Source organism: Zeugodacus cucurbitae, chromosome 3 (genome assembly GCF_028554725.1).
Source record: "Zeugodacus cucurbitae isolate PBARC_wt_2022May chromosome 3, idZeuCucr1.2, whole genome shotgun sequence".
Taxonomy (NCBI): domain Eukaryota; kingdom Metazoa; phylum Arthropoda; class Insecta; order Diptera; family Tephritidae; genus Zeugodacus; species Zeugodacus cucurbitae.
In genome coordinates this window covers 70,737,091-70,758,052 of record NC_071668.1, presented here as the reverse complement: position 1 = coordinate 70,758,052, position 20,962 = coordinate 70,737,091, and the positions used below count along the sequence as shown (strand labels likewise).

Here is a 20,962-nt window from a genome sequence, read left to right as displayed (position 1 = left end):
TCACTGTCCAGCTTTCACAAGATTGAGGCTGAAACATCTCGATAGCACGAACTGCCGCGAGCCAGATGAACTGACCCCAAATAAATATTAGTCGCCTCAATAAATTTGTGAAAGGCTCAAAGTTCTTCGACAACGTCTGAGGGCCTATGCCTTCCAATTCTAGGAATTTGCAGTATCACAAATTATCTTAAATATCCAAAGTGGGATCTCTTGTGGCTCTGTCCCAAGGTCCTATAATTTTACCTAACCTGGCTTACGTCCTATCTACAATACAGCAAAGTCAAAACAAGAATATGTTCAGCTCTGTTCAGCTTAAATTATCACAAGCTCATCCGGAGGGTAATAATTTTAAGAAAGATATATTCACTGGACCTAGGTTCTTGTTTTCTCGCTTGAATGAGTTCAGAAGTGGAAGGAAATTCAAAAATATATTACCATGGAGTCACAAAATGTTGATAAGACAATAGATAGGATGGGTGAGCTTTGTCCCTCAGTGGACTACAAGGGAACAATAATTCAAAGACCATCCCAGTAGAAGACGATTCAAGGCACTATGTCTCCAGCTGAGAACTTTTGGAAAGTATATATATAGAGGGGAAAAAGTGCGGGTATTCCGAATGGAGGCACAGTGTCTACCTTTTCCGATTTCCTTCAACTAAATTAATATTATAATTTTCATTTCAATACTCTCAATTCACTTTCAATCATGTCCAACTTCATTTAGGAAATTCTAATCACAAATGTGTCTGCTTAATACTGTTTTAGATAAACTCATTTGCAGAAATCCCAGCAGAATTTTAGGCTAAGCCCATACAAACCCAGCAAAGTCAATTAAAATCTGACTTAACTTAAAGGCTTACGTCACTTACTTAATGCAAATTTGCACACAGGCACACACACAACCGTTGACCATAACTTGAAAGCAATTATTGCTAACGATTAACGCCTTAAAATATGCCAAAGCAAATTATATGCTAGAATTGTGCCAACAGCTGACAACTGTCGAACAGCGGCTGACCTACTTTCCTGTGCAATATTCTTCATTTAGAATAGATAAATGTGTTGGTAAATAAATTTGCTTGTTGTGTGCGGCATATAAAGTGCTCCCTTATGAATGCGCATATTTAATGCACTTATTTACATGTGTATAGCATACTTTTAGGTTGCACTACAATCTTAATTAACACTTCAAGTGTTAACTGTAACAAATAATACACAATAATGTTGAGGTTAAACTAATAGTCTGCAGCTGAAAAAGCTATTCGTTTTAATAAGAAAGCAAATAAATTTAAATTTTTACAAGTGTGAGCACCTAAAAGTATGCTACATTAAAGGGAAAAATGCTGTTTTTTGCATTTTACTTTATCTCTTCGTATTACTGTGCCGCGCCTTTGCTCTTCATTTAAATAAGTAAGTGTTTGTGAGCTAATTTTCAAATATTTATTCGAGCACAAAGTAATTAGAATTATAATCGAGTAAAAAGTTGGTAGAAAAGTTTGCCGCACAAAAAAGAGATTTTCAAAAATCAGAAAAAAAATTCTTCTTGACCAACTTAAATTGTAGGCAAATATTGTTCATGGTTTAGCGCGCGCACACAAGCTAACAAATGTGTGCTTAACTAACACATGCCAGCTTTCGCATAGACGTCGAGTTAATGAGAGATGGTCGAGTGAGAGAGAGAGTGCATCACATGATATGAATGTGGCGAAACGTCGACGAATTTCGCTCGTTTGCATAGTAACCAGCTGCCGGTGCAGTGAGAAAAAATTTTGGTATTAGTAATTATGCTTGTAATTATAATGGTAATTCAACTTATAATTACACTTGTAGATTGAAAGTGTAATTAATCTTGTAATTGTAATAATATTTGTAATATGTAATAGTAATTTTAGTGGTACTTATAGTTGTAATTGTAATTGTAATTATACTTGTATTGGATTTGCAATAGCTATTGTGATTATACTTGTAATTGCGCGTATACTAGTAATTGGAAATGTAATTGATTATGTAATAGCAATCGTAATTGTAATTATACTTGTAATTGTGAGTATACTAGTAATTGAGAATGTAATTGGTTATGTAATAGCAATCGTAATTGTAGTATACTAGTAATTGAAAATGTAATTGGATATGTAATAGCAATAGTTATTGTAATTATACTTGTAATTGTGAGTATACTAGTAATTGAAAATGTAATTGGTTATGTAATAGCAATCATAATTGTAGTATTCTAGTAATTGAAAAGGTAATTGGATATGTAATAGCAATGGTGATTGTAATTAAACTTGTAATTGTGAGTATACCAGTAATTGAGAATGTAATTCTACTAGTATTTGTATTCTGTAATTTTAAATATACTAGTAATTTGAAATGTAATTGGATATGCAAAGGTAATTGTAATTATACTTGTAGTTGTGAGTATACCAGTAATTGAGAATGTAATTCTACCAGTAATTGTAGTCGTAATTTAAAGTATACTTGTAATAGGAAATGTAATTGTACTTCTAAGTGTAATCGCAATTGTAGTTTACTAGTAATTGAAAATGTAATTGGATATGTAATAGCAATGGTAATTGTAATTAAACATGTAATTCTGAGTATACTAGTAATTGCGAATGTAATTGTACTAGAATTTGTAATCGTAATTTTAATTATACTAGTGAAATGTAATTGGAATTATAAGTGTTGTCGTACTAGTAATTGAAAATGTAATTGTATATGTAATGTAATTCGTAATTGTACTTGTAATTACAAACGTAATTATATTTGTAATTATACTTGTAATTGTAACTGAATTTGTAATTATAAAAGTAATTGTACTTGTATTTTTTTCTTCTTGTAATTGTAATTATATATTAATTGTAATTGTAATTTTATTTGCTATTGTAAATAACAATGTACTTGCAATAGTAATTTAAATTGTAAATGAAAATGTAATTGCAATTGTACTCATTACTTTTAGATTACTCACGTATTTTTCTCAGTGCCTCCACTTGCATGCTAAATGATTATATTCGAACATATTAGCAGACAATTTTCGTATGCGGATAAAGTTTGTGAACGAACGCACACATTATACCACACCCAGCTGCAATGGCATGCACGATACCGCAACGATACCGCCGTCGCTAGCCCAACAAACCTTGTGGTGGAATAAGCATTTGCAAACTTTTAACATTTTTGCATATGAAGTGAATCACAAAACAATTTCGGACCAGCAGCCAACCAAGCAGTCAGCCAGCCAACCAAACAGTCAAATAGTACGTCTGTCAGCCAAGCAACGAGGCAAAGAGCCAGGCAAGCAGCCGGCGGGAAAGCAGACTGGCAGCACGAAACTCATTTGGCAATGGCTGAAGCGGAATATCAGCGACAAACACCACAATAATATTGTAGAGTAGAGTGATAGTTGTTGTAGTCAAAAGTACAAAGTGGCAATGCAGAAAATATAATTCGTATTAAATATATACAAACAAAGCATACACACAGGCGCACACATAGATGTGTGTGTGTATACGGACAGACAGTTAGACAAACTGCGGTGACAAGCACACAACTAACATTTCAATTATTTCTGCAGATGGCGCAACGCGAATTGGCTGCCACACACACATATATATATATATATGTAAATAAATACAGTTACACACACACATACAAATTTATATTCACAGTCAACTTTATTAATCCGCCTTAGCAATTCCAAAAGTATATGCATACACATACACACACATGAATATGTAGGTGTGTTTGTCTGTGTATTTGTTTATTGTCAATTTCTTCGTTAGTCAATGCTTAGCCAAGCAGTAAAGCAATGGCAGTTGCCGCTAAAACCGTACATTCGCTGGTGAATAAACAAAATAATTGAGTGAACTTAACACTTTTCGGTGCCAGCAGCAACAACAACAACAAAATAGCGTTTCTAGTGTATGTGTGTGCGCCCAAAAGCAGGCTACTGTTGTGTTGGGTGCAGTGTAGCGCTGGCACTTGCAAACTTATAGCCGCGTTAGCATATCCCCAGCACTCTGTTAGTCATTGGCTTATAAAGCACTGCTGCTGCAATGCTACAAATGAAGTGGATTCTCATATTTATTTCGATTGTTTGGGTTTTGTTTTTTTTTTTGCCACGCTGCTGCTTCGCTTTTCCAATTTCTTGCTGTATGTTTGCTTTTGTTTTGTGGAAAATTGCATCGCAAAAGTTTTATTACTTATGCCGTACTTTTGTTTGCTTATTCGCTGCATTTTAAGTCGCGATTTTGTTTTTGCTTTTCGCTTTTGCTGCATTTCTTATTATCAGTTATGTTATATAGCGCATTGCATATTGAGTGTAAATTATTTTAGCATAAATCAGTAGAGCGGAAAGTGAGCGCTAAGCTGTTTTCTTGCGAAATAATGAAAAATGATTATATAGCCATAGCCAGTTGGTGGTATTTTTTGTAAATTTCGGGATTAAGAAATATGAATTTTTAGGTCTATAAATATTGCATTCAAAGCTCTTTTGAAAAAAAAACGACTGTTTACTATAAATTTTCACCAATCCCGAAATTTCGGGATCAGTCCCGAAAATCTAAATTTTATTTCAAATACGCAGGAGCGGTATTTATAATATTTTTATACTCTCGCAACAAATGTTGCTAAAGAGAGTATTATAGTTTTGTTCACATAACGGTTGTTTGTAACACCCAAAACTAAACGAGTTAGATATAGGGTTATATATACCAAAGTGATCAGGGTGAAGAGTGGAGTTCAAATCTGAATGTCTGTCCGTCTGTGCAAGCTGTAACTTGAGTAAAAATTAAGATATCTTGATGAAACTTGGCACCATAGGAATGTTGCTTTCGAAAATGAGCAAATTCGGACCACTGCCACGCCCACCAAATGGCGAAAACCAAAAACACATAAAGTCCCATAACTACGCCATAAATAAAGCTATAGAAACAAAATTTGAATGATCGCACTATGAAGGGACATATTTGGATGTAATTTTGTTGGGAAGTGGGTGTGGCTCCGCCTCCAAATAGTTTTTTTGTACATATCTCGCAAACCAATAGAGCTATATAAACCAAACTTTCTGCAGTCGTTTTTTTTTAGCCACTTCTTAATACAGTCAAAAATGAAAGAATACGGATAATAACCACGCCCACCTCCCATACTAAAGTTAGGTTGAAAGCTGTTGAAAGTGGGTTAACTCACTAACGAAAAACGTCAGAAACACTAAATTTCACATGAGAAATGGCAGATGGAAGCTGCACTCAGATTTTTTTACAAAATGGAAAATGGGCGTGGCGTCGCCTACTTATGGGTCAAAAACCATATCTCAGGAACTACTCGACCGATTTCAATGAAACTTGGTTTGTAAAAGTTACCTTACATCCCAATGATATGTTGTGAAAATAGGCCAAATCACTTCACAACCACGCCTACTTCCTATGTACCAGAACTTTGAAGACGATTTGAATCGTTTACATTACAATATATAAAGTAAGCACTAGTGAAGATATCGGTGCAGAACTTTGCACAAATACTATGTTAATAGTGTGGCAATCCCATTCTAAAAATCGCCGAAATCGGACTATAGGTTTTTAAGGCCCCATATATCGAACACGAGGACCTCGGTGCTTCTAACCTAATATTATGGTTTCCAACTTTCAATGGACTTTATACAATATATATGACGAATATGTGGGTCAAATTGTGTATTATATAATATAAATAAAGTTAAATAAATAAATTGCGAGATGTTCCGTTACACCCGAACTTAGCCTTTGCTTACTTGTTTTAATTTATTTTTTTAACTAAATATTATTTTTTTTATTTTTTTTAAGAAACCCGAAATTTCGAGATCAGTCCCGAAAATTTTAAAATTTTTTTCAAACAATCCACAATGTATTTTATAACAATTTTCATGTTTTTTTTTCATAAATATACATATTTCTAACTTTTACACATTTTTTATGGAAATACTGAGCATAACGGAGTTTTCAAAAAATCACTTTCCTAATAATGTGCACATAAATTATTAAACGCAATAAAATTGCTTAAGGTTCTATAGTTTCCAAACCCGTCAAATAATTATAATTCTCGATATATTTACCGATTGGTCCCAGTTAAGGCTAAAACAACGTAAATTCGGGATTTTTAAAGAAAAAATGCAATTGCGTGTAATTTAATTGAAGAACTTTTGATAAAAATCATTCCACATACTTTGTGTAGCAATCCCGGAATTTCGGAATCGATCCCGAAATTGTTTTTTTTTTTTAAGTTCTTGATTTCCTCTGGTCAAATAAGTATCCGGAAATTTGAAATAAAACACAAACCACTTATCTAAATTTATCAAAATAGGCCCCTTCTGAGGCAATACACTTCCTACAATGAGCAATCCAATCATCGAAACACTTTTTAAATCTATATTCTGGTTCCAGTTCTCGTTGCGAATTAGTTTTAATGTCTGCTCTCAAAACGGGTGCCACTAAGTTTGAGTAGTTTGATTTTTGGAAACAGGAAAAAGTCACACAGGGCTGACGAGGACAAAACTCGTTCACAATGATCGCTTTGTGCGCTGGTGCATTATCAACACGATGAAAATTCCCTCTCAAACGCTTCATAACGCCAAGTTAATGTTCTTTATTGACGGTTTTGCCCTCCAGTAAGAATTCCAAATGAACAAAACCTTGCCTCGCCTTGATTTTCGATTTGCTTTGGCGCAGTTTTTTCGGTTTCGACTCATTTTTGTCGCACCATTCCGATGATTGTTGCATGTTTGCATGTCGTACTCGAAATCCCAAGTCTCGTCACCAGTTATGATGCGTTCGATGAACGTTGGATCGGAATTTACTCGTTCAAGCATGTCGTCAGCCACCTTAATGCGATTCACTTTTTGAAGAAAATTCAGATCTTTTGGTACCAATCGCGGTGCGACTTTCCGCATACCCAAAATGTCTCATGAGACATGCTCATTTTTTGGGCTATCTCTCGCAAACTATAATGACGATTTTCGAGCACTATTTCCTTTATTTTGTCGACGTTTTCCTCAGTTGAAGAGGTCGAAGGCCGGCCTGAACGTGGCAAATCGTTCACTTCTTCCCGCCCTATTTGAACGATATAGACCAATTGTAAACTTGAGTTTTCGACTTGGTTGAATCACCAAATGCTTTTTCAACGTTTCCAATGTTTTGGCACAAGAAATTTCGTTTGAAAAACCAAAATTTCACAAAAACTCTTTGTTCATTTTATCTATAGTAAAAATCGCAACGCACACAAAGCTTGACTTGTTCCTAATGACACCGTAAACAAAGTAAACGACTCAGCAATAAAAGTTGACAGAATAGTGGCTGACAGTTGTGCCAACCTGAAAAAAAAAATTCTGAAATATCACAGCGGGAAAATTTAAAATAAGAATTCCCGGGTACTTATTTGACAGAATTTAACTTTCTTAAGGAATCCCGAAAATCCCGGCATCACTACCATAAATACTTTTTAAATATTTTTTAATTTCCATACTGTATTTTTATATCTAACTCAGTATTTTTCGAGATCAAATTTTTTATTGAATACCATAAAATAATCCACAATCATTCAGAGCTATAATTTATTTCAGAGGTTTCAAATCTTAGAACCTCGTAAAAGTCTAAGCTATGAAGAGGAAAATCACTATTAATTAACTCATTTAATTCAATTGAGTTTGAGTATATTGAGCAGATAATCTGGCAAAAATACAAAAATTTCAAACTTCTAACTGCAAAATCAAAAACCTTACATACATTTCAGCGCGCAGCCATACAAAATAATACGAGGGCTGCTATATATATTTCTGTCCTAGGCAACACTAAGTGTTGCCAGGTGCAATCTGACTGAATTAAAAAATTCATCTCGGCCAAAAAATGGAATTAACTCGTGAACATTTTCGTGCGATCATTTTTCACAACTTTCGACGTGGATTATCGCGACAAGAGTGCATCGATGAACTAAAATCTTTGTATGGCTATGAAGCACCATCCTATAGCACTGTGAAAAACTGGTACAACGAATTCAATCAAGGCCGACGCTCGCTCAAAGACGAATTCCGTGAAGGTCGTCACAAAACAGCCGTTGTGCCAGAAAACATCGATGCCGTACGTAAACTGATAATGCAAGACTGTCATGTAACATACCTTCAGATAGAGGCATGCCTATGCATTTCTCCCACTAGCATACATTCGATATTGCATGAACACCCGGCCGTAAAAAAGGTTTGTTCTCGTTGGATCCCGCACAATTTGACAATCGCTCAAAAAAGGCTCAAAAAAAGGCTCAAAAATAGTGCTTCAAAAATTGGTTTGAGTGCATGCAAAAGTGTATAAATCTTGATGGAGAATATTTTGAAAAACAATAAAACCATTTTCGTTGATAAATATTCCTATTTTCATTATTAGGCCAGAAATATATATAGCAGCCCTCGTATTACTTAAAATAAATACGAACACAGGTGCCTCGTAAGCACCACAACTCTTCGGTAAAGCAGCAAATTAAAGCAAATACAATTTTACACAGCCTACTTTTAGGCGCACACGCTGACCTCAACTGCCAGCCGCAAGCAGACAAGCGTAGATACGCAAGCAACATAAATTTGAATAAGACACAAATAAAAAAAAAAAATAAAGCACTGCAGTAGCTACCGAAATTAACGAAAAACAAGTTAGCTGCGCCTAAGAGTAGGCAAAAAAATGCATACCAAATTTTTGCAACTATCGCCAGGCAAGCGAAAGACATGAAATGAAATATCTGCATTTTATGCGCTTCGTTGAAGCTCAATGAAAAACAAAAAAAAAAATGTTGAAAGATTTTTGCAAATTTCGCTATGAATTGGTTAGTTGAAATGAAATCAGGAAATCATAAAAACGTGTGCTGCTTTTTCGGTCACAACCAGCCCAATGCCAGCGGGCAAGGCAGTGTAGTTTTCCAACTGTGGCTGTATGAGTGTGTGTTAAAAGCTTATATCGAAGCTGCAGAAAAGTTCTGAAGGCATTTGTAAGGTTACGTTTTTGTCTACTTTCGCGTAAGTAAGTGTGTATATGTGTGTGTGTGTGCCTATTATTTATGCATATCACCGATAGCGCACGTCTGTGCGGCCAGCACATTTGTCCAATTGTCGAATTGTCCATTTGAAGACATAAATAAATTTCGGTTTTCATTTTCTATTTGTCGAATTTTATGCCTGACAGTGTTTTTTGCACTACTGTGTTTTACCCACTACGTGTGAGTTGCAATAATGTATTTAAGGACTTAAGCTGCACGTATCCTAAAATGTCCTAGAGCCAAATTTGTGCACCTTTTCTGCAACTAATATTTGGATTTTGTAGCTTTTGATATGGTTTGCTGCAAATAAATAAAATTGCATTTTCAACTCACACACGCACACACACCTTTTCTTAGAAACCTAGCAAATTCCGGTAAGTAATAAAAATCTTCCACATACATTTGCCAACTAATTTTCCACTATATGGTTCAGTGGTTGCATTGCTTCGAAGTATTTTCATACATTTCTTTTATATTTGTGCCCCTGCAGTAGCTCCCTCGACGCAGCGGAGCCACACTATGTCCTTGATGTTGCATATTTTTAGGCACATACTCATGTCATAGACAATTTTTTGATTTTTCATTTTTCACTGAGAATTTATATTTCTTTCAATGCCATATATCTTTGGTCCAGCTGGTATTATATGAATGCCACATAAAAATTTTGGTGTTCACTGAAATATTTTCTACTATTGGCATGAGGCCTAAAAGTAGGCAAAAATATTTATAGTTCAAGTGCATGTTGGAAGCGCATGTGATTTTTCACAATTACTCAATGGTTATTTTTTTATTTATAAAGGAAAATTGCTCAAAGATTTCAAGTATTTTTACGATGAACAGAGAGAGAGAGTGAGAGGGAGATCGCTTGGGGAGTGTGGCTGGCCAAGGCATGATATTTATTATTTTCAAGTATATTAAAATTTTAAATGAATTTTTTGAAAGTCTAACATGCTATTGGAAATGAGAATTTTCATCAATTAACAGTTTTCTTGGATTAAAGAGAATAGAAATGAATTTTGCAATGCAAATGCGATAATATCAGCATTAAAGGGGACCGTAATTTGGTCAAATTTGAGATTACAATATAGTATTAGATATGAAATCTTCAATGAAGCTTGAGATTAAGTTAAGGTCTCTGTTAAGAATTGCAATTTTTGCTGAGCTATTTAGAACTAATGAGAGTTTCGTATTATATAAAGGATTTTTCAATAAGAGCACTGCGGTTCGCATTTCACTGAAATTCTTTTTTCCTGTGAAAGTATATTCGATGCCATTATGTATGGAACCCGATTTATTTTGCATGGCACCATGAGCACGCTTTCAGAAGTTTAGTCGCTGAACATAATTCTCGACGGGTTTCAAGCATAAATCCCCAAACTTTTCAATAAATCGATTGTGGCATTCACTGTGTGGCTTGTGGGGTCGTCCTGTTGGAACCACAGTCCATATAAATATCATTCAATTTGATCTTATAAGGATGTAGACCAAGATCTTTTCGCAAAATTCGCCACAACAACGTCACAGAGATGACCAATGCTTTAGAACGATGTGAGAGACCGATTTGGGTCTCCTTCAATTGATGCGTTAACAACAGCAATATTCTCAACACTACGGGCACTTCTTAGAATATGACGACCATAAAGTAGAAGCAGCGCCTTTAAAGTTGAGGCCACTGCCTCTGAATTCCGGTAGTAAATTTTTATAATTTCGGCTCGTTATTGAATCGTATATATTTTCATGATGAAATGGCAAACCTTACTGAAGAGAAATGTCGTTTGCTGTCCCTATCGGCCTACTTTTGTAGTGCCTTTTTGAAAAACTCGTTATATCGAGAACTAAAGGAAAGTCTAAGACATTTTAAGGTCAGATTTGAAACCAATCATACTTCAACTAGATCCAAAAGACTTATTCGGGATTGGCAAACACGACATGTGTCTCAACAGTATCTTTAATTGTTTGAACATTGTTGCCGTATACGATTTAGTACAATTCTCAAATCTCAGAATTATCATACACTAGTCCGTATTTAGACGGCCAATTTTCAAAGATAGATTTTCAAATAAAACTCTCAAAAACGGAAATAAGCCAAAAACCTTTTTAAAAATTTTTCTCTGGCAACTCTAGTGGGTAAAATATAAAAAATACTGTTTGAGGCCATATCAGATGTCATACGACTTAAAAAAAATTAAATAAAAGCTACAATTAAAGTTGTCGTAGCGAATACTTAAAAAATCTGTTGCATACTTACAGGCGTTGAACGGAGCCTTCATGGCTGAGCCCAATCAAACAAATACACACGTAATGCATGCAGCGAGTGAAATTAAAAAAAAATTATTGCAACAACAACAAAAAATATTGGAAAATCCGATTGGACAACCAAAAGCAACGCAGTGATATTGGCAATTTTTTTTTGACGGAAACGGAAGTGAAGTTGCAAAGTATTTATTTTGCTTATTGCAACTGGATTTATATATAGAAAATGGAAATTTTTTTTTTACAATTTTTTTTATCAAAAATAATTTTTTATTTAAAATTTATTTTTTATCAAAAATATTTTTTTACTATTTTATTTTTAATTATTTATTTTTTTACAAACACTGTTTTTATGATACTTTTGCTCTTACCTTTTTTTTTTATTTATAATTTTTTCTTCTATTTCTTTATAGTATTTTTTATACTTTATTTTTTTACCTTTTTGCAATTCTGCAGTTTTCGTTTTTGCACCGCCATGTTTATCATTTAACCGTTAAAACGTGTACGACAATTGCAATGCCAAAGGCGACATACGCAATTTATCAATAAATGTTGGCAACATTTGCAATAAAAGCCAGCTGCTCTGGCATGTGAAGGTGAAATATGACAAACAAACGTATGTACGACTCGTACAACAACATTAAAAAAATGAAGGTGAAATAATAAAACTAAATATGTGAGAAAAAACTATGAAAGCAATTGCATTGAATAACAGAGAGTAAATGTGGGAGTGATAAAGGGAAAGTAGAGAGATTCGGGTGCTTAAGCGAGTATTAGGTTAGTACATTTTCTTCTGTGAATATTTTTTGTTGATTTTTTAAAAACGAATAAAATATCCATATATTGGAAGTAGGCGTGGTCGTTGGGAGAATTAAGACTATGAAAAGAGCATACAATGATAATACTACTAATTAAATTTGGTTTATATCGGTTGGTTAGTTTTCAAGATATGAAATTCTAACCACAAGTTGGCGGTGCCACGCCCACAGTCTCATTTTTCACTTAGTTTCGCATCGCTTAAAACAATAGCAAGAAATACTTTGACCAAATTTTTATGATATAGTTCATCTATTTTATTAAATATACAAATAAAATATTTTGGATGATGGAACCACGCCGACTTTTCCAAAAATATAATGGAGTATAATGAAAAAATTATAAGAATTATTTAAAAAAAATTGTATACTTCCGCGTTAAAAAAAATCGTAATAAGTATCCACTAGGATAGCTTAAACAGAAGCTGTAAAATCTTAAAAAATTAGCACCACCCTAATATCCCTATTATATAAGTATATCATATTACCTTGTACTACAGCTACTTCATTGCCAAAAAAATATTAACCTCAAAATTTTTTGTTACTTGCAATGCGTATTTTCGCGTTTAAGGCGTGGTGTGGGCGGACTATAGACATGGCTTTTCGATTTGCTGTCAAAAAAACAAAAACAATGACACTTTTTACAAGGCCATACGCGGATTCTGTATACATGTATATGGGTCGCCGAAGGCATTTTGACAAACTAAAATGTGTTTTCAGAATTTCATATAGATATAGGAGACCTTTTATGTTTGTATTTATGTATGCATATATATATGAAGGTGTACGAGTAGATATAACTTTTCAGAACTTACCTTTTCCATGTCAGTAATCAAAGCTGCTGATTTTTAATATTTTTTCACTTTTTAGATTTTTTTTTAGGTTCAACTTTGCATTTCCGGAACATACATTAATCAAGTTGGAGCTGAAATTGAAAAAAATATTATTTATTAAAACAAAGCTTACAGAAAATAAAATAAAATAAAATAAAATAAAATAAAATAAAATAAAATAAAATAAAATAAAATAAAATAAAATAAAATAAAATAAAATAAAATAAAATAAAATGAAATAAAATTAAATTAAATTAAATTAAATTAAATTAAATTAAATTAAATTAAATTAAATTAAATTAAATTAAATTAAATTAAATTAAATTAAATAACATAACATAAATTTAGAAAATAAAATAATACAAAAAAAAATAAATAGTTCGCACCAAATCCACCTCTAATCCATTAATAGCCTCCCGCAGCAAGCATTTATCGCCTACTACGCAACCAATGTACCGCAACGAAAGTGTTCCAATCAACCAACCAACAACTTCAGCGCCTCATTGTCTTTTCGCAACCAAGAATTGCACGGTTTCTACGCTCAAGAGCTCAGCATACACCACTTTTATTTACCCAATTCTGCGCTTCCACTCATCCTTTTTTTCATCCACTGCTTTTTATCAGAAATTTTTTGCAACAACATTTATTTATTTTTTTCATTTTCTTTCACCGCTTTATTTGTACTTGCTGCTGTTGTTGTTGTTGTGCAAATGAAAAGTAATTTTTAACTAGCAATTCGTGTACACTAAAAGTTTTTCACTTAAAAATTTGACGCAGCGGGTAAAAACAATTTCGTCTCGTTTCATTGCATTTTTGCATCGGTTGGGTTGTTGCGCCACAGTTGTTGTGCTACAGTTAGTGTTGTTGTTTGGTTGGTTGGTTGCCAGCATGGCAGCTGGCGCGGTGAACAGTTGTGCGTGCGCAATCAATGTTTTATTTATTTACTTTATAAGCAGACAGGCAGACTTTTATTGAAAATGAATTGAGTTGAAGCGTTAAAGTGGTAGTTGTACGCTCTTGTTTTTGGCACACTTTCATTATTATTGTTTTTGTTGTTTTATAAAAAGTTTTTTTTTTGTGATAAATTGTTGTCAATAAGCAGTTGGTAGTGTGCATATATTGCCAATATGCGGTACTTTGTTATCAATTCCATAGCTTTTAATGGGTTATTATCAGCAGTAATTTACCACCCAGCGTAGTGGAAAAGTTTAATACTCTCCGAGACAACATTTAGCCTTTAAAATATATTATTACATTAAAAATTCATCAAAAACCTTTATTGCTTTCGAACGAAAATATTTGAAAGTGTGGTAGATGTCTCGGCTACGATTGAAAGCAATTCAGACAGCTAACTAATTTAGTCAATTTGCTAATTGTCTATATTTAAATCGTAAATTGTTTCAGTAAAAAGTCTATCCGGAATGATTCTTCGGAACGATTCCCTAGTACGTATGACAAGTTTTTCTAACATCGATAAGGGTAAAAAATTTTCGAAGCAGGACAACAATCATTTAAAAAAAGCGGCTTTCTTCATTTTAAATACCTATAATATCCACAAAAACATGTTAAACCAAATCAATCTCTTTCTGAACCATTAAATTTGTCACAAAAAATTTCAATTGTATAATAAATATGGTTGTCAAAACGACGCACCTAACCTACCTACCTAGACCTTATTAAATATTTATTAAATAAGGTCTAAATTCAGTTAAAATTTGCATACTAAGAATGGAGAATTATATTAATGAATATTTAATAATTTTAGTTATTGAGCTTCATTGATCATATATAAATGACTAGCCTTACTTGAAGTATTCATATTTTCTTGAATGTAAGTTTAGTATACTGTCAGTGAAACCTAATTGAACACTTACTGACTAATTCAATGTTAAGTTCTATTTAATATATACATTTTAGAATCTTAATTGCACAATTAGTGACTAATTAAATTTGAATTAAATTGACATCTTTGTTAAAAAATCTACCTTTTACAGACATTAATCAATTTCAATTTAATATATATTTTTTTAATATTAATTGCACAATTAGTAACTAATTGAACGTTAATTAAGTTAAATATTTTCTTTATCCAGGGTGTGATTTAGGTGTATGGCACCTAAAATTATGAAACAAAAGTTAATATTTTAATTGCCTAATTAATATATAGTTGAATGCAAATTGAGTCATTTTAATTGAAACAATTAATACTTTTTTTGGTTGAATATTTAGTAAATTCGAAAAATTCTGAACCTTTAGGTATGGGAAGCACGAAGTAAAGCATCAAATTAGCCACATAACAAATAGATATATTATACAAAACTACTCTCAATTTAAACTTACTTTATAGCCGAGACACACATGTAGTAACAATACTATTGTTCATACGAATACCAGATGTGTGTCACCAAATACCAGCACTACCATGTGAGCAATGTAGTATTTTGCTGGTAAAAATATCAGCATTTTTTTTGTGTATTTCACTAAACACAGCTGGAAATAGGTTTGAAACCTAGGAGAGAGTTCATATACAAAAGCTTTTGAAAATATTTTGTCAAAATGACTTTTCAAAAATAAATAAAAATAAAGGAAAATAAGAAATTTTTCAGAATTTTTTTTTTCTAAAAAACGCCAAGGCGTTTCGAAGATATAATTTATCGACTTGTGTGTTTTGTGGAGAAAATACTTGTTTTTGTATTATTTTGCAATAATAGATCTTAATTTCTCCATTTCATAAATGTGATTGTTTATTGTTTAAAATTTTTTGAAATATCTAATGTCTATGAAACACATCTAGTATTTCAGTTCACTACAATTCGATGTGTGTCATGTATGTAGTAAACACAATACCATAATACTTTTATCATGGTATTGTTACTACATGTGTGTCTCAGGTATTACAGTGTCCATACTCTGTTATATTCTGTACCAATTTTTAGTTCAACAATTATAACACAAAAACACATAAAACCGAAATATTTGTACATATTTACACCAAATAATTTAAAACAGCCCAACGATAGCTTAAATCCGTTATTAACTGAATAAATCAACTTATTGTTTATTAAGTGCCTTTTTGTGAAAATCCCTTAAATAAATATTTTTTCATTATAATTTTAACGTAACGCATTTACTGCAATTATTATTTTGCCATTTGCAATATTGGCATGCTTTTGGTAAAGCTTTGTGTCGGTATTTTCATGCATTATAAAGTTTTTATGAACATTTCAGTGGTGCTATTGCGCGTAATCTTTTTCATATCATCCACTTAACGATTTTCCAGTGTGGAATTACTTAGCTTTTTTACGCTTTTTTGGTAAATAATAATATATAAATTTATTGTATTGCTGTAAGCCTTCTGTATCATAAAACTTTATTCAAAAAAGATATATTATAAATAAAGATCGGATAAATATTAGCTGAAAGGAGGCTTCATGAGAAAAACTTAGTTATGAAACAAAACGGACAAAGTTTACTTGTTTCTCTTTAAGATCAAATTAGATACTGTTGGAAAGTATCAAGTGGATCTGAAACGGCTTATAAAAATTAAGAAAGATTATTGACGCATTGTTAGTACTAGAAAGATCTTCAACTCAGAGCCGAATATTTCAGCAATGTTGGTACTCTAAAAGCGATCCTACTACTTACAAGTTTTCAGAATTCTCTTTTTCTGTATGGTTTGGATTATTTCAAACCTTTATACATATCTCTCTATTTAAAGTCAAGTACAACTTTGCTTTTAACTTTATTTCATAACACGTTACTGAACAGACAGTACCACTTCTTTTATAAAACAAAAATTTTCTATCTGCAAACTTATTGAAAGAATTAAAAGGATCCTAATGAAGGAGAGTTGACTTATAGCCTTTTCGTATAGGTGCTAATTGGATTAAAGTGCTGATTTGGATCGATTTAGCATAGTAAATAAAATACTAATTTTTCTACATTAATTTTAAATCGATTTTTAATCGAGTGCTATAAAGAACGTATTTGTAAGTAATATTACTCCGGGGTAGATGTCACTGCTAGAAAATAGCAATCAACAATTAAAACCTACCAACTTCTTACGAAAACCAAAAAAAAAAATGTATAACAGCTGATCGATTATCGAGTAGCCGGCAGTGGGAATGGCAAAGACTGGTTTCTCAATTAAAATTTTAATTGATCGATTAATTTGGCTGTGCGAAAATGCTCTTAGGTTATACAGGTTATTATTTTATGTTTCAGATAACCCTTTAATAGAGCCAATTATTTAATTGATTACATTAATAAGAAAATTAGCAAGAAGCAGACCGAAAATCATGTTAGGTACATTCGAACATCTTCAGGGATTTGATAATTCTCTTCAAAATTTAGCAAAGGGGGTTATAGGTTCGAAAACTGTGAATTAAAATAAATTTTATGAAAATTTCGAATTCTTTAGGAGACAACTAGGTGTTTTTAATCACATAAAATATTCGGCGGAATCTGAAGTCTTATAAATCTAGATCAAATTCATTTAATTTAAGAAACTGTTGATAGATATTACAAATCATAACTTATCCTCCAAGTGAGTTCATCAATAGTTTACTAAGCTAAAGAAAACGATTCAGAAACATCATTGGTCCATAATCCATCAACTGACAGAGGTTTCCAGCATTTTATACGCCAGCATACTACTATATTTAGCTAATATTCTCATTATTTCTAAGTTATTTTGCGACAATACACAAGATGCTCCCACAAAAAGCTGTCATAGCATGAAAGAAATGGGAAACTCTTTCCAAGTATCTCAAGTATGTGCAAGATTTCTTTCGTACAAATTTCATTTTAATATTTTTAAGTTGCCAAATTTGAGAAGAACGAGCAAGAACCAGGAAGAAAAAAATAAAAATAAAAATAAAAACAATAAAAAGAAGAACGATAGCTGGAAAAGAGGAAATTATTTCAAAGCACCATAGCATTGAAGTTGCCAACGCGTCAAGTTGCAACTGTAAATATAACGGCTAGCAATAATTTATGTGCAACGAAAAATGCCAGTGACCATAGAAACCAACAATAAGTAAAACAAAAACAACAACAAAAATTTGAATAACAAGCGCAAGCACAAATAAGCCAGCTAGCTGCAGCATACTCGCTGTTGCATGCAACAAACGGTGGCATGCAGCCGGTCAAGCGGTGAATAATATAAAAATGTAAAAGTATAGAAGTACAGGGAGTAAGAAACTGCAAAAAAACAAATGCCAAAAACAAAGTTATGAAAAATTCTTCAAAAGTAACAGTCGCAACGGGCGTGTTGTAGTGCCACTGAATTTTTGAAATTTTGTTGTTGGCAATTTTTTTTTTTTTTTTGCTTTTTTTTGTATTGTTGGTCAACTCCAACTTTATGTTATTTTAACTCGTACGCCAGCTGCATGCCACGCCCATGCGCTACATAGTTTTAGTTTTCCCCTCCGCTGCAGCATTGCCAAGTTAGTTGCCTATTTGCTTTGCATACTTGCGGGCGCACAAAACTCTTATACATTATGCACACTTGAGCATTCGGCTATGCAAAGCGGAAGGGCACACACACACACACACATATATAATGCAATAAAAACAACAAATAGTAGAAAAAATATACGATTTCATTACACACACACACACTTATGCGCACAAGGTCCTTCATGCAAAAAATATAAAGAAAGTTGTATGAATTTCTATAAGTCATAACTTTTTATTTACTTTATTTCGTTGCACATATGGGAATTCGAGTTAACCGCACCATACGGTATGCAACAGCAGGAAGCTCAAAGCAAAAAAATTAAAAAAAAGAAACAACAACAACTTCCACACAAACGTAAGAGGGTTAAGCCCAAAAACAAGTCACCTCGTATATGTTGCATGCATGAATGAACTGTTGCATTGCGCTAAAGAGTCAAATATTGTAGTAGCAAAAAGGTAGATAGCAGAAAGTCAGCAAATAATTGTTAGGACCAAAAAATATTTACAAAAATTCTCAAGTTTTAGAGAGTAGAGTAGAGAAAACAGACACACACCCACACACATTCATAACTTTATGCAAACAAATAGGAAATAAAATTTACATTGAGTTCGAGCACTCCTAACATAGGTAGCGGTAGTTGCAAGCTCTTACGTTCAATAGGAGTACTTGAGTTAGTTTGGTTTTAGCTAAAGTTATGGCTTTTTGATTTTGTTTTCATAGACTTTTCTGCATCTTTGTTTCTTATTTTTTATATGTACAAAGTTTTGTAGCAACACTTGGGTACTATTGTTTGTCTGTTGCTACTGGTCAAATATTTTATTATAAAAATATGCATGTGTTGAGGCATTGATGTGCTTACTTGTCTACCAACATCCTTGGTATTAAGTTTGTCAAGTCGAAATCGGTACCAACTATATGTTTATAGCACAAAAACTCATTTTTGAAAATTTTTTGTATGGGAGATATGAGATTTTGTAATTAGATCTTGTTGATTTCCAACACTAATTTTTTCTATATAAAAATTACATATCTCACAAAGTTTGGTGGCCTTGGCAACATAAATGTGTGAGTTATAACAGTAAATATCGTTTTCGAACGCACATTTGTATGGGAGATACCTTTAAAAGTAATCCGATTTTGTTTATTTTTGACATGCCTTGTATGCATATAAAAAGAAAATATTTTCATGATTTTAGTACTCTTAGCTGCATAAATGAGATAGTTACAACACTAAATAACGTTTTTGAACAGACTTTTGTATGGGAGGTATGTGTTATAGTTAGCGGATCTATCTAATTTTCAGCACGCATTTTCTTTATCTCCCAACATCGACTCGGACCACTATCCTGTAGCAGCTGAGATACGCACCCGCCTCTGTGTAGAAAAGCGCACACGTCAACAAACACAAGGAAGGTTTGACATCGAGAAGCTGCAATCACAACCGACAGCCGAACGATTTTCTACTCGACTTGCACTCCTGCTCTCTGAGAGCACTCATCAGCATCTCGGTATAAGGGAGCTGTGGGACGGCATATCAAACTCCTTACGTACAGCTGCAACCGAAACCATTGCTGTTCGGAAAAGTCAAAAAAACAGCTGGTATGATGAGGATTGTCGTCGTGCAGTGGAGAGAAAACAGACTGCCTACCTCGCAATGTTGCGATCGACCGCAACACGAGAGGGATGGGAAAGATACCGAGAGCTGAAGAGGGAAGCGAGACGCATTTGCAGACAAAAAAAGAAAGAGGCCGCAATGCGTGAGTATGAAGAGCTTGACAAACTGGCCGACAGGGGTAATGCTCGAAAATTTTACGAAAATATCCGGCGACTAACTGAAGGTTTCAAGACCGGAGCACACTCCTGTAGGACCTCCAGAGGTGATCTAGTTATTGATGACCAGAGTATACTGAGTTTGTGGAGGAAACACTTCTCCAACCTGCTGAATGGCAGTGAAAGTACAACAACAGGAGATGGCGAGCCCGATTCCCCAATCGACGACGATGGAGCAGATGTTCCATTGCCCGACCGTGAAGAAATTCGAATAGCAATTACCCGCTTGAAGAACAATAAGGCGGCGGGGGCCGATGGATTACCGGCCGAGCTATTCAAATACGGCGGCGAAGAGCTGATAAGGTGCTTGCATCAGCTTCTTTGCAGAATATGGTCGGAAGAAAGCATGCCTTAGTGTACTCTGCCCAATACACAAAAAGAGAGACTCCACAATTTGCGCCAATTACCGTGGGATAAGCCTCCTCAACATCGCGTATAAGGTTACGTATAAGGACCTTATCAGTGTGGCTTCAGACCTGGAAAATCAACAACAGACCAGATATTCACCATGCGCCAAATTTTGGAGAAGACCCGTGAAAATAGGATCGACACACACCACCTTTTTGTCGATTTTAAATCTGCATTCGACAGCACGAAAAGGAGTTGCCTTTATACCGCGCTGTCTGAAGTTGGTATCCCCGCAAAACTAATACGGCTGTGTAAGCTGACGTTGAGCAACACCAAAAGCTCCGTCAGGATCGGGAAGGACTTCTCCGAGC

At 33.6% G+C, this 20,962-nt stretch overlaps 1 protein-coding gene across 1 annotated transcript in view; it reads right to left on the bottom strand.

The window, feature by feature from the left end:
- LOC105216972 (chaoptin) overlaps positions 1-13,045 on the bottom strand; it is a 292,722-nt gene extending 279,677 nt beyond the window's left edge. Inside the window, exon 1 of the mRNA XM_029043331.2 lies at positions 12,935-13,045. The gene's annotated coding sequence lies outside the window, so the exon portion shown is untranslated. The remainder of the gene's footprint in view (positions 1-12,934) is intronic.
- Between the last annotated feature and the right edge of the window lie 7,917 nt (positions 13,046-20,962).